The sequence below is a fragment of the Talpa occidentalis genome, unplaced genomic scaffold, assembly GCF_014898055.3.
Source record: "Talpa occidentalis isolate TD23 unplaced genomic scaffold, MPIMG_talOcc4v2.1 talOcc4.4, whole genome shotgun sequence".
Taxonomy (NCBI): Eukaryota; Metazoa; Chordata; class Mammalia; order Eulipotyphla; family Talpidae; genus Talpa; species Talpa occidentalis.
The window spans coordinates 35,535,059-35,548,947 of NW_023604295.1; the positions used below are offsets into that span (position 1 = coordinate 35,535,059).

At 39.2% G+C, this 13,889-nt stretch overlaps 1 long non-coding RNA gene across 1 annotated transcript in view; it reads left to right on the forward strand.

Annotated features, from left to right (window-relative positions):
* Positions 1–13,889, forward strand: part of LOC129146824 (uncharacterized) — a 152,435-nt gene that overhangs the window by 18,797 nt on the left and 119,749 nt on the right. The window lies entirely within an intron of this gene.

Below are 13,889 nucleotides of genomic sequence, written 5' to 3' on the forward strand. Positions count from 1 at the left end.
GAATAGCCTGTTCTAGCCTGTATTTTTTTCACAGCAGTTGCAACTTCATTTCTCACCTTGGAGGACAGCACTTTCTAGTTTTTCAGTCCCCAATGACATATGAATGCATTCTGAACCAGCCTAGATGACCCTGGGCCTGTCAGAATTGCTCCCTATGAAGGCCTCCCGCACAAGCACTATAAGCACTACCTGAGATCCTATTGGCCTAAAGAAGTTCTTATGATTTACACTTGAGTATCTTAATTCACTGGGCAGGACATGAATCAGGTGAACAAGTCTTGTGTTTTCACCTGAATGGGAAATCATAGTAAAGGAGTAAGCCATCCTGCAGGGTCTTCTGAGGGGTTCCTTTAAACCCTGCAGTAGGAGCACACAGATAATTTAAAGGGAATTCTGGATTATAATTGCTTGTTAATCCTTCTTTTCTGGCAAGGAATTCAACCATTGCATTTTCTGAAAAGTTGAATGAGTATTTAAAATATTCGTTGCTGTGTTAACCTCCTTTCAATTTTTTGGATCCTGGGGTTATTCTCTTTATCTTCATGACCTCATTGTGTATTACTACTGCAAAGTTCAGATAGAAGGAGGAAAGACTCAATTTCTTAGTTCCAAATATATTTTTCAATGTCCTTAGCAAAGATGGAAATCTTCAGAGAAGATGTAGCTTATAAGAACCTGTGTCTTTTGATGAATAAAAAGGTTTTGGCATGGATTGGTTTGGGCGCAGAAGAAATAAGCACAGAATGTTTTAATGTATTGACAATGAGGTGATACAAATATAGATATGGGGAAGAAAGGGAGACAAGTTATTGAGAAGCAGAGGAAGGTTTCTGAGAAAGTGACTGCCCCTACTTACTGGTAGAGGAAAATGTGAGGTGAGTGGTAACCATTGACAAAGAACCTGCTTCCTGAAAGAAATCTGGCTTGTTCTAGGGTATATCACCCAGAACAGGGATGAGGGGCTAAACAGGAACTGGTGTTGCATCATGTCTGGAAAAATAGAACAGAAACATGTTTCAGAAATGTTTGTAGCCCCAGGGCGGCATGGAAGTTAAGCAGAAATTGTGTGTGCAACTTTGTAGAGGGTTCATAGACAGCCATTTATGGACCTGGAAAAGTGTCATATAGTCAAGAAAGGCAAGGTCAAAGCAAACTGTGACGTGGAGCACATGGCAAAAGAGACTGACTTGTGGCATTAGAGTTAGTGACTGTTGGGTGTTGACTATGTGTCAAACAATGTTTTCACTACTATGGATACAGTAATAATTGTAAAGAAGAGAGAAAAATTCCTACCTCATGAAACACTTTTGGTGATGGGGATTAGAGGGAGAGGGAGCAAAAATCAAACCCAAGAAAGACCTATTTGGAGGGAGATGGTCAATTTTAAATGTGATGATCAGGGAAGGTGTCATTTAGCAAAGACCTGAAGGGGGTAAGAAAGAGAAACATGGAGAAGTCTAGGAACACCCAGTGCAAAGACCCTCTGGTAGGAGTATGTTTAAAGTATTACAGTAGTGAAATAAACCAGAATAGCTACAATAAAGAGAGTTAATAGTGGGGGTGGGCTGTTAAGTTCAGACAGGCCGCATGCAGATAACAGAGAATCTCAATAGGATGGGAAGCTTTTCACAATTTTGTGTAGAGGGGTTGACATGATCTAATTTAATTTTTGAAAGGATTTTTTAGTTATTTTTAGATAGTCCTAGTTTGTAAAGATCAAAGGGATAATGAAGGCACAAATAGGGTGGCCACTGAAATAAACCAGGTATGATATAATGGTGACTTGGGTCAGGGTTGTACAGTATAGATTAATGTAGTTATTCTCCATGCATAGGTGGGAGGTGGAAGCAATCACATGATGGAATAAATATGGGTTACATGAAAAAGAGGAAAAAAATCAAACATAATCCATGATTTGGGAACTGAGTGATCAGAAATATAGAGAATTTGGGAAGATTGTGAAAGGAGAAGACTTGGGTTTATGGGATATCACGAGTTGATGTGGCGTATGTTAAGGGTAACATGCCTGTTTTATTTTTCAGGAAGAGGTAGAATAAGTGAAGAAATTAAGAGGGTGGTGAAGAAGGAAGGCAGTGGAACACAAGGGCATTGAGGTTGGCAGGTAGAAATATAAACATCTTGGGCCTCCCCTGGTGGCGCAGCAGTTGAGTGCTGGGTTGCGAGGCTGCCTGCAGCCTCTGCAGCTCCAGTTCTATCCCTGGCCACCAGCGAGGGTCACACACACACACACACACACACACACACACACACAAAGAAATATAAACATCTTGATGAATATCAATTTGCACTCACATAGCTCAGGCCTGGTGTTTCCTGCATAATGTAGCAACCCTTCTCACATCTTAGATCACTCTTGCAAAGAAGAAAACAGAAGGGAAATAATGGCAGAGTTAAAATTTAATATATCTATTTACCCAAAATGGTAAAAATTAAATTTCATTTTGCTCTTATCTTTTGTCACCTGGCTGAATGGGGACTTTAATAAAGATTTTCTATGAATTATTATAATTTTTTTGTATATCTGTATTTTCTATACTGGAAATATGATGTACTGCACATTTTAATTGCATGGGTGAAGGAAAGACAATATAATGATTGTATGACCTTAATGAAAGAATAAATTAAAGGTAAATATGGAAACAGAATGGACAATGTAAGAAGAAAGAAAGAGATGATGGGTTTCTGTCAACTGATAGGAGTGGTATTTAGTTGTCCTGCTCATCTAGAAACATCTAAATGGCAGCTCTTGGATAGAGGGACCAGACTTTGATTGACATTGACAGAAGATTCTCAAACTACTTTCCGTGAGGGAGGCACTTGGAGAAGCCTTGATGGAATTACCTTGATTATCTTCAAATATCCCAAGAGCTGAAATGGAAAATCATCTATGCTTGTCTTCTGAAGGACAGAATAGGACTCATATTATGGAAACTCCAGAAAAGGTAAAATAGCCAGGGTTTTTCAAAGGTGATATGAGTTCTTCTTGGAGTTAGTGAGTTCTTGGTCAAGGGAGTTTTCCAACAGAAATCCCATAGCTAGGGCCTCCCTGGTGGCGCAAGTGGTTAAGCACAGCACTATGAGGCAGTCCGCAGCTTCTGCAGCATGAGTTTGATCCCTGGCCGGCCAGAGAGCAGCCCACATTGTGCAGAAGACCTCTCCCAACTCGCCCGCTGTTCCCCTCAGCAGTGTACCGCAGTTGATCTTCCTATTCTGTGCCAGACTCTGTCTCTGGTGAATCCTCTTATCCCCCTGCACCTCTGGCCTGTACCCCAGCTCTTGTATGCATAAATAAATAATTTTTTTTGAAAGAAATCCCATAGCTATTTGGCAAACAGTTGTATAGGGAAGACCCAGCATTGGGTTCCTGCCCAAACCTGAGATCCTTTTAGCCAATAATGGCTCTGTGAAAACATTTACTGAGATAAAGTCTATTTATGAAAATCAGAAAGAAATAGGGAAAACCAAAAATAAGGCCAAAAACAACAAAGTCATTTTCTGCTCATCTGCATTTGACAAAGAGGAAGAATGACTGACCTCCAAATCCAGCATAGACTTTCATTGGCTGTTATGGTAAAATAATTGAGATTTGTTTTAAAATACAGAGACTTGGATATTGACTAAATAAATACTGGACAAATTGAAAAGTGTTCTTATGCTTCCTTTTTTTAAAATAAATATGCACAAGAAAAAAGAAAAAAAAAGTTTTTTAAGGAGGCTTTAAAGGATCAAAAGTTGGGATTGAGGGAGAGGCCGCTAAACTCCATCTTACTGTAGGTGTCATTTTTCAAATGTATTCTAATCACATTCCTGCGTCTGTCTGGCAGAACTAAAATATTAGTGTTCTTAGTAACAAAGTAGTTAAACAATTACTGTCTCATGCAAATATGTCTTTGTTTCAACTGAGATCGACACAGCAAAATTACAGTCCCTGGATCCTTCAATTGGCCTTAGACATTTTTTAGAAATAGAAAGATTCCATTCAGGCCATTAAGGCAAATACAAAACTTAATGTAGGGCTTAGATCAGGGTCTTATCTCACTTATAGCATCTTCCTTTGAGTTTTCAATTCAAAGTTTAAAAGTGGAGCAATGTTTGCTCAGAAACATAATATTTCACTATCCATTCTTTCAACTAACACAGCTGATACAGAGTGTTTACTGAAAAGATGTCAGCTGCTATGTTACTATAGGTTTGGAGGATAATGAGGGCAATGTCTTGGCCTCAGGGGACTCAGTAGCAGTGAAAATATAGGAAGTCAAGGAGAAGAATGCTGTACAATGTGCCACAGTAATGCCAGGAGAGCAAATGGTGGTTGTGACAAACTTCAGAGAGTCAACACAGGCCCAACTTTGGAAGCAATTAGATATCAAATAAAGTGGCAAAATGTGTCTAGGTGCACAGAGAAGAAAGGTTTATATCTTGAGTTGGCTGGAAGAAAAATTGGGTGAAAGTAGGAAGGGTAGGAGTGAGAAAAGAGGCCAGACAAGTGGAATGAACCTGATCATAAAGGACATGTGCGCTAAACCAAAGAGTGAGAATTTTATTCTGAAAATGATGGGAGACATTCCTATTTCATAGGGTTCTTGAAGATATTTTGAGACAATCCATTTGGAAAGGCTTTGTAGGAAGATGTGTATTGAGAAATCTGTTTATATTCTCTATCAGTTCAATTTTGAGGGGAAGAGACTTAAACCACAAGAAAATGGAATGACTGCAAGAGGAGACAGAATCAAAGGTTTGAGTGTTGGAAAGGGACTCAGTGAGAGACAAAGGCAAGGTAATCTTCCTTTCATGCCTTTCAGAAGCCCAGATCCTGTCAGGATGACTTACAGAAGCAAGCATCTTATATATATAGAAGGTGACTCTTTGAAACTAGCTTCTAAGGAAAGAGATTACAGACCAGGTGAATTTACTTGCTTGGAAACTCTGGAGACCCTAGATGGGCCTGCTGGTCGAGAATTTAGGACTTAGAAAACTGAGAAGTGAAAACAAAATATTCTAATAAAGAAGATATAGCAACTGGGGGAAAACACAAGAGTCCAGGATCAGACATAACCCAACATAACCCAAACTGTATAATGGTGGTAATCACACCTTCTCTGAGTAATTTTACTTTTTTGTTTTGTTTTAATTGACCTTTTTTTTTTAAGATTTATTTATTTATTTATACAAGCACTGGGTACACTCAGAAGCGCGGGAGGGTGAGAGAACTCACCATAGCCAGAGAGGGGAACAGAACAGGCAGACTGACAAAATACACTGCTGAGGGGAGCAGTGGGCGGCAAGAGAGGTCTGCACGCCATGTGGGACCCTCGCTGGGTAGCCGGGGATCAAACCGGTGCTGCAGAGGCTGCGGGCAGCTTCGCAACCCAGCGCTCAACTGCTGCACCACCAGGGGAGGCCCTTAATTGACTTTTTAATGATATAATTAAAGTATTTGTGAATACACTCACCTATCTAACCATCATCACAATCAAGATGCAGAGCATTTCTAACCCCCTAGCCTGACACCAATTTGTAGACAAACTGCTTTCACTTCCAGGGTCAAATTTCTGACACTATGGATAGTTTGGTCTCTTCCAGGATATCATATAAATGGAATCAAGGTTTTTTTTTTTTTTTTTTTAGATTAATTCATGGCGCTGTGTAAATCAGTATTATTTTTTAAAATGGGGATGAGTAGTCCATCGTGTTGCAACAAAATTTCTTGGTGCATTAACCGGTGAAGGATAAGTGGGATGTTTCCAGTTTTTAACTTATTTTACTTTCCAAGAGAATACTTTAAAATCTATATATCTTAATGAGAAGGACCTCAGAAACAGAATTCCCATACCCCAAGTTTCTGTGTAACACCCTACTTATTTTTAAAGTATAACTTTATGACATATTTGTTTTAAATTTTCCACACTTCTTTTCTTCATGTATCAACTTCCCCCTTTATCATGCAGAAATATTCAAACACAGTTTGTTAGAATATATTTTCCATAAGATTTTGCTTTTGTTTTCATAATTCTCTACATTTGTTCTTCTGAAAACTTCTATCATTCTCTATAGGGTTTAACTTTTGCATCTTTATCTTTTATCTTCCCTGGTGCTGGATTTTTCTAACTGACCTGGATGGAAATATTGGCATGAGTACACCCACTTCCTTATGCAGCAGAACTAGTTACTTATATATCATATGTGCTATAGGTTTTATATGTGCTTATGTGCTTATATTTATTGTAAATATCTGCAAAATTTTGATTACCTCATTGTTAACTTTGCTCCTCCTTTATCATTCAGAATTCTGATTTATTCTGAATGTAAGCTATCACATAGGAATTATAGTGGCTTATTTTAAATATTAATGATTTTTTGTTTGCTTGTTTTTGTGTTTTCCATTCTCTCTGACATCCAGGCATACTTCATTTGTTCTGATGGTTTTAGCCAAATACCTCTTTGAAGAGATTTTTGGAATAATTTAATGAGTTATCTTATTAAGTGGTCAATGTCATTATTTTTATTTTATAGTTCATGAACTTTAATCACAGACCAAGCAAACATTCCGAGTAAAAAGGTCATCAATGGTACAGCACTGGCCCAAGGACACCCTGTCATGTCTTGGCATCTGTCTCTCAAGGTGACTGCCTTCATGTCCATTCCCAGCAATCATTCCTAGCATCTAAAACTATAAAACTTAAAAAAAAAAAAGAACCTACAAAAGCTTTAGGATGGCTGTACAGCTCAATGGCATAAATCCAATTCAAATCTTGGTAACAGGAAAGTCTAGATCTGAAATTTGCTCTCCCACATATCATTCACTCATTCATTTATTCAAGAGTATAGAAGTCCCATTTTTGTACAAAGCACTGTTGAAAATTCTGGTAGAATAGGAATTGATCCTTGTTTGGTTTTCAGGAATACCTGTCTATTAAGAGAAATCAAATATGCAAAAAACAACAAAAACATTATTATTGACTCTTTACTTTAAGTCAGACATTGTGCCAGGAATTTTTATTATTTAAATCTCATGACAGGGCCTCCCTGGTGGCGCAGGGGGTTAAGCACCACGCTATGAAGCAATTTGCAACTTCTGCAGCATGAGTTCCATCCCTTGCTGGCCATGTAGAAATCCACATGGCGCAGCAGACCTCTCCTGACTCGCCTGCTCCTCCCCTCAGCATTGTATTTCAGTCAGTCTGCCTGTTCTGTTCCCCTCTCTGTCTCTGGTGGATCTTCTCACCCCCCAATATCTCTGGCCTGTACCCCAGCTCTTGTATGCATAAATAAAGAAATCTTTAAAAAAAATAAATAAATTTCATGACAGGTAATATTGTTATCTTGCTTTTATAGAAGAGCAACCTTAGATGTAAAAAAATCAGCCAACTGGCTCAAAGTAACACAGCCAGTGAGTGGTGGAGCTGGCCTTCGAACTAGGCAATAGGACCTGAGGTATATTTTAAATTCCCAGAGAACTGCGGGTTGAATGTGTCCAAGAAGGACTTGGACATGATGTAGTTACATTTTACTTAAACAGTTATTATTTATTCATCTGTGTTCAGGTCAAGCAATCTCCATCCCAACATGTCCAGAAAAAGAAAATATTTTTTTGAATGCAGGCTTTTCCCTTTTCTCTCTTTCACGGGAAAGGACAGCCTAATGGAAGCAAATTGTACAAAAACAGTTGAAGTGTTGAAACCTAGTCATAAATATTACAGACCAGTGTTCACTGTTATAGCAACAAAAAGCTCAGGAACATCCTCATGGTCTGGTATAGAAAGATTCTTTTCCAAACAGCAATCTACCCGTCACATTAAAGTATAAAGTCGCCCAGGTTCTTCTGAGTTCCCTGCTCTTTGCCTGGGGCATTCAGAGACCCTGGAGCTCAAACGTGCAAGCTTCACACAGCCTCCCTACTTCATGCAACTTGCCATCTCGTCTGAAAGGTTGCACACGGGTTTAGAGGGCATCATTGATTCCTCCAAGATCAGATTGCTTATTAGGACTCAAACACAAACTCCCCCAAATAAATGAAACTAAAATAAAGTTACCAGGAATTGACTCTTATTTTATTTGGAATCACAATCATGCAGGAGATCGGAGAGAATATCTATCAATTTCTAAATACATAGATACTGTAAAAGAAAGAGCAATTTTTCTGAACCACGGGGTTAGAACAATAAAAGAAGTCATAGTTTCTGGTTTTCCTATCACTGAGAGTCCAGTGGATTGGACAGCCTGAGTATTAAGTTAACAACAAGCTGCTCAGAAAGCCATATCTATTTCAAGGTCATAGCCCTGGCTGTGCCTTTTTTTTTAATCTGAACCATTGGGCGGGAGAGGGGTCTGAGAGGGTGGGGAGACAGAAGGTAAAAGAGAAGGGGGGTTATTTCAGGCCTCACTTCTCTAAGCCTTCAGTGTCTGAGCTCCAGGACCAGCCTTCCTGTTGTGAAACACTGGACCAGTTGTTGTGGGCTGGAGATAAACAACATTCCAGTAGTTCCCCTAGAGGCCACCCAAGGCCTTGTGCTTTTTAACATTTCCCTGGCCCTGAGATGTTCCAGAAGCTCAGGATTATTGCAGTATCTGCCGGGGCACACACAGCAGTAGTTTTGTGGTCTCTGTGCACTTAAACTGGTAATGAGCTCTGGGTGAGATCTGTATGTGTCTGCCTGGTCATTAACCTGATGAGACATCAGTATCTTTTGTGTAGCTTTGGATGTCAGCACTGTGCTGTTTGGCGGTTGGAAAGAACAAGGGCTTTTTGCCCTGGTGTTCAAGGTTTCTGTCTTCATTAAAGTTTGAAGCTGAATTAGGACTCACTGGGGTTATACAAGGGCAAGTTCAGAAGCCAGAGACAAGCAGTTCACAAAATCAACCCCGGCTTATAATGAAAGCATTGGACTAAGGTTATACCCAATAGAACAATCATTTCATATGAATTCCTCATAAGTTCTTGGTTCTCTTATGTCGGTAGACATAGCTTAAAAGAGAATAAAACCACAACTAATCAGGAGTGGCTCAGACTTGCCTCTTTATTTTATTTTATGACTGAAGATTTAAGTGATGATTCAGGGACTGTGGGTTCCAGCCCTGGTCCCTGGCTTAGAACTACCTGCAAACACCATCAAGGCCAACACATTCATGGCAGCCCATTCTCTCGGCTCTGCATCACTTTCTGCAGTTTATCAATTGAACGTGTACCCTCTGTTATAATTGTTTCCCACAATTACCTGTAAGATATATAAAGGGGCTATTATTAGCCTCGTTTTAATTATAAGAATGCACGACTCAGAGAGATGAAACAACTTTTCCAAACTCTTACAGTTGCCATATTGTTTAAGTAAAACAATTAAAATTTTTGTTGGCATAAGGTATTATTTTACCTATCTTGTGTGTGTACTTATAATAATAGCTATTTCAGTAGGTTTAAGATGGCTTACATTTAGTAACCTAATGTACTAAAGCAGACATCTAAAATGTCTTGCAGGAATTCCTGACTCCTTTATTCTTTACAAAGAGGAAAAAAATTTTTTGGTGTGGTAGCAAATTTGCCATCTGCTTCTGAATGCTGCAGTATAGGAGGATTTGAATAAATGTTCAGAGTAAATTATTAAATATGTAATTTTAAATAAAACTATTTAAAATGATAAAATGATGAAAAGATGAGTTAAAGAAAAATGACTTTTAATCATCAATAAAAAAATACAATATTGTCACCTGCATCTTAATAAGGCTTGGCACCAGTCAGGTGCAATTGTTGAGACAGTGAAAGAGTAACAAATCACACATAACTGGGAAAATAAATACTAATACAAAACGGGGCCTCCCTGGTGGCGCAAGGGGTTAAGCACCGCACTATGAAGCAATCCACAGCCTCTGCAGCACAAGTTCGATCCCCAGCTGTCCAGGGAGCTAACTACATGGCGTGGCAGACCTCTCCTGTCTCTCCAGCTGCTCCCCTTAGCAGTGTTTTTCAGTCAGTCTGCCTGTTTTGTTCCCCACTCTGTCTCTGATGGGTCCTCTCACCCCCCATATCTCTGACCTGTACCCCAGCTCTTGTATGCATAAATAAATAAATCTTTTTAAAAAAGATACAAAATGTATGCAATTATAAAATTAAATAATCATATTCCTAGGATGTATAAACAGTTAAAGAGAGCAATATCTATTTTGCTTACCTTTGATTTACCTTAGAGCAAGGTTTGAAGGCTGCATGTAAAAGAAAAATAAATATAATCACATTAAAAATACCTCACATATGCATTGTCATATATTCTTTAGTTACTTGATATAAATGATTACTTTTTACTTCACAAAAATTATGCGATGAAGTGAAGGACTAAAGATGGAGAATAAAATTTCCATTTTATAGGCACAGTAACTGAGGACCAGAAATATTAAAAAATCTTGCTCAAGGTCATATAGAGAAAATATTAATAATCAATATTTGTAGCTTTTTAAAATATTTATTTATGTATACAAGAACTAGTGTTCGTGCCAAACGTGTGGGGGGTGAAAGCATTCACCAGAGACAGAGTGGGGAGCAGAACAGACAGATCTACTGAAATATACTGCTGAGGGGAGCAGTGGGCGAGTCAGAGAGGTCTGCTGTGCCATGTGGGTAGCTCCCTGGCTGGGGCTCAAACTCGCACTGCAGTGGCTGTGGATAGCTTCATAGGTTGCTCTTAACCCCTTGTGCCACCAGGAAGGCCCTATTTGTAGCTTTTGATTCATGCCTAGTGCAATTATAGTTTAACATTTTATAACACTATGCATGTCAAAAGGTGTGCGTATTTACAAATATGTAAAATAGGAATTTTTGGTGACCAATAAATATGGACATATAAGAAAATATAAAAAATGGACACAATAGAATTTTGCTTTCCATTAGAAATCAGTGAAAAGTTTCCAATTCAAGAGTTATTTGAATAATTCAGTGTTCATATAAATCTTTTACTTTCTTCTATGTTTTATGTTTGTTTTGGCTTTAGGGATGAGAAGTCCAGCATCTATAAAATTTTCTTATTAAAAAAGAAAATTTATATAAAACTCAGTGTTAGTTAAGGATTAAGTTTAGCATATTATATTCTACTTTTGAAATGTACTTTAATGTGTGAAATGAACTCAACAGGCCACGTCACATATTTGCTGAAGTGTGACAAGAACTCCTTCATCAGAAATAGCTAGAATTCTGGAAGGTCTGACTCCTGGTGGTGAGGAAATAATAGGATCTCGGCCATGGCCTGTCTCCAAGGAGGCTGTGAAGGAAGAATAGGACTCCTAACTCCCCTTTTAAACATACTTTCATACTTGCATAGGCCCAGTGGAATGAGCAGATGCCAGAGCTCCTGTCCACTAACAGATGGAAAACCAAGAAGCCAAAGGAGAGATGCTTTGAGGTTATCAGGAAGAGCCACCTTCTTCTTTGATTGCCACTCTTGTCCCCCCCGCCATATTTGGAGAAATAACTAAGATCACACTACTTGTTGCAATTCACATGGGACTCAGTGGTGAGACAAAGAGTGTACTGGGTACTACAAAACCTCCATGATCTCAGGGAGTTGCTCTGTCCCTTTCATTCTTTCTCACAAAAGATCTGGGTTTCTCCTGCACACCTCTATGCAATTACTTGATCATGACACATGTCGATGGTGCCCCCCTTGGTTAGCTGTGGCACTAGGGCTCAGTTCTGTTTCCGCACTTCCCACCTATAAAATCCAAGACCAGTTCCTTAGTCACACACAGACACACTGTTTTCCCATTTTTTATGTGAGGCTTAGCAGTTCCTACCATGCCTCCTTCCCACATTTTTATGAGGATTAAATAAGATGGAGGGTGTTAAGATTTATAAAGTCTGAAGGACAGTGTAGCTATTCATTATCACTGACTGTTCCCAAGGGGAATATCGGATAGCAGTTAGAAGCCCAGGATTGACTATTAAATGAATCTGGTTCAGAAGCTGCTTTTGCCATTCTCAAGCTTTCTGAATTCAGGTGTGTTATGTAAACTTACTAAGCTCAGTTTTCTCATTCTTATATGGCATTAATAATAGTTCTCAGGTTAAATTAGGCAATGCCACAGTGGCTAACACAGTAAGAAATCAAAACATTTTATTATTACTGTGACTCTTCATCTACAGACTGTGGCTGCTGTGATTTCCAAGGTCTGAAGGGAGGGTCTTTCAGGAAATCCACATTAGAAGCCCCTATGTTTAAAGCATTTATTTGGGTGCTCTTTTGAACTAATCCTTAACTATCCTCCAGAATTTCATTATTCCCAACTTTCAAATGTGGTTATTTTTATAATGAGTGGTAGGGTGAAAAAATCAAAAGGTTTTTTTTTTCTTTCTAATGTGTCTTATGCTTGTATTGCCTCTAAGCCTTTCAGGAAGGATAATGAGCCTTTTAGGGAGGATGAGGGTGAAAGTATGTGACAAAAAGGAACAAAACAGATAGAAAAGATCAACAGACTGGAAGCACAGTCTTAGTTCTTCTCCAAACACATTATGTGACCTGTCCCCTTAGGTTTGTTTGCTGAGAATTCTGGTTTCCGTTGGTGATATGATAAGAGATTGCTACAAGAGTTTCCTCAATGAGGTGGCATGGAACGGTTATCAAGGTGAAACACTGAACATAGTTTCTGGGTACAGCATTAGTACTAAATAATTTGTGATTGCCTTCCACTCAACTTTTTAAGGAGTTTCCAGTTCTGACATTCTATAATTTTAGAATTGTGTCTTTTGACAAAGCAATATTCATCTTAGATATTTGAGGTATTTGACATGAGGGAGAACGTAGTGGGTAAGTTCCAGAAAATCAGAAGATGATTCCTGGCCTTAGAAGCTTTCTCCTAGGCAATCTCTGAGACAGCGTCTTTGATTATAACTTTGTGACTTCCTTCCAGCTGAGGGCATAGCAGTCTGTACTTGCAGTCATTTTCGCCCAGAGGGGTGGTCAATATCTTTTTGCCTTGTCATGGAGAGGGAGCCACTGGAGAACTTTGGGAGCCAATGACATTAAAGAGATGGGTGACCTGATTCACACCTGCAGAACCAAACAGAGGATTGAACTCAGAACGCTGACCTAATCAATTGTTCTAATTAACTCCACAGTCAGCTCTGTTACAAAAACATTACCTGTCAAAGCTGAAAAAGGACCTCAAGTATCCTCTCTAAAAGCTTCTCATTTTATGGAGTGAGAGTGACTATCCAGAGTCAGAGATTAGTAGAAACAGTAAGAATGATGTATCTATGGATTTCTAAGGATTGATCACCAATGCTTAGAAATAAAGCCAAAGGAAAATGAGTTTTTCTTCATGTTAAGCTGAACTTCTTCAACTAAATTTCCCAAATCTTCTCTAGCCTGTGATGGGTTCACGTTTAGTAACTTAAGGGCAGATATTTTGTGTTCCTTAAACAGAAGGCATTGCCAAAGCTTCCTTAAAATGACCTTGGGCTGAGACTGCCACTCTTGCACTGGGCCAGTCGCTGAGTTTATGTGTGTGTTGGATACTATTTTCTGAATGGAATCTCTGTGCATAGATTTCAGGTTTTAGTTTTATAGGTTTTTATTTTTTTTAATTTTTTTAAAAAGATTTATTTATTTATACAAGCACTGGGTACAGTCAGAAGCACGGGAGGGTGAGAGAATTCACCAGAGCCAGAGCAGGGAGCAGAACAGGCAGAAGGACCAAAGTACACTGCTGAGGGGAGCAGCGGGCGGCAGTAGAGGTCTGCACGCCTTGTGGGACCCTCGCCCGGGGGCCAGGGATTGAACTGGCACTGCAGAGGCTGCGGGGCAGCTTCGCAGCCCAGCGCTCAACCACTGCGCCACCAGGGGAGGCCCTTTATAGGTTTTTAATTGGTCAGTTACTTCAGCTGTCAG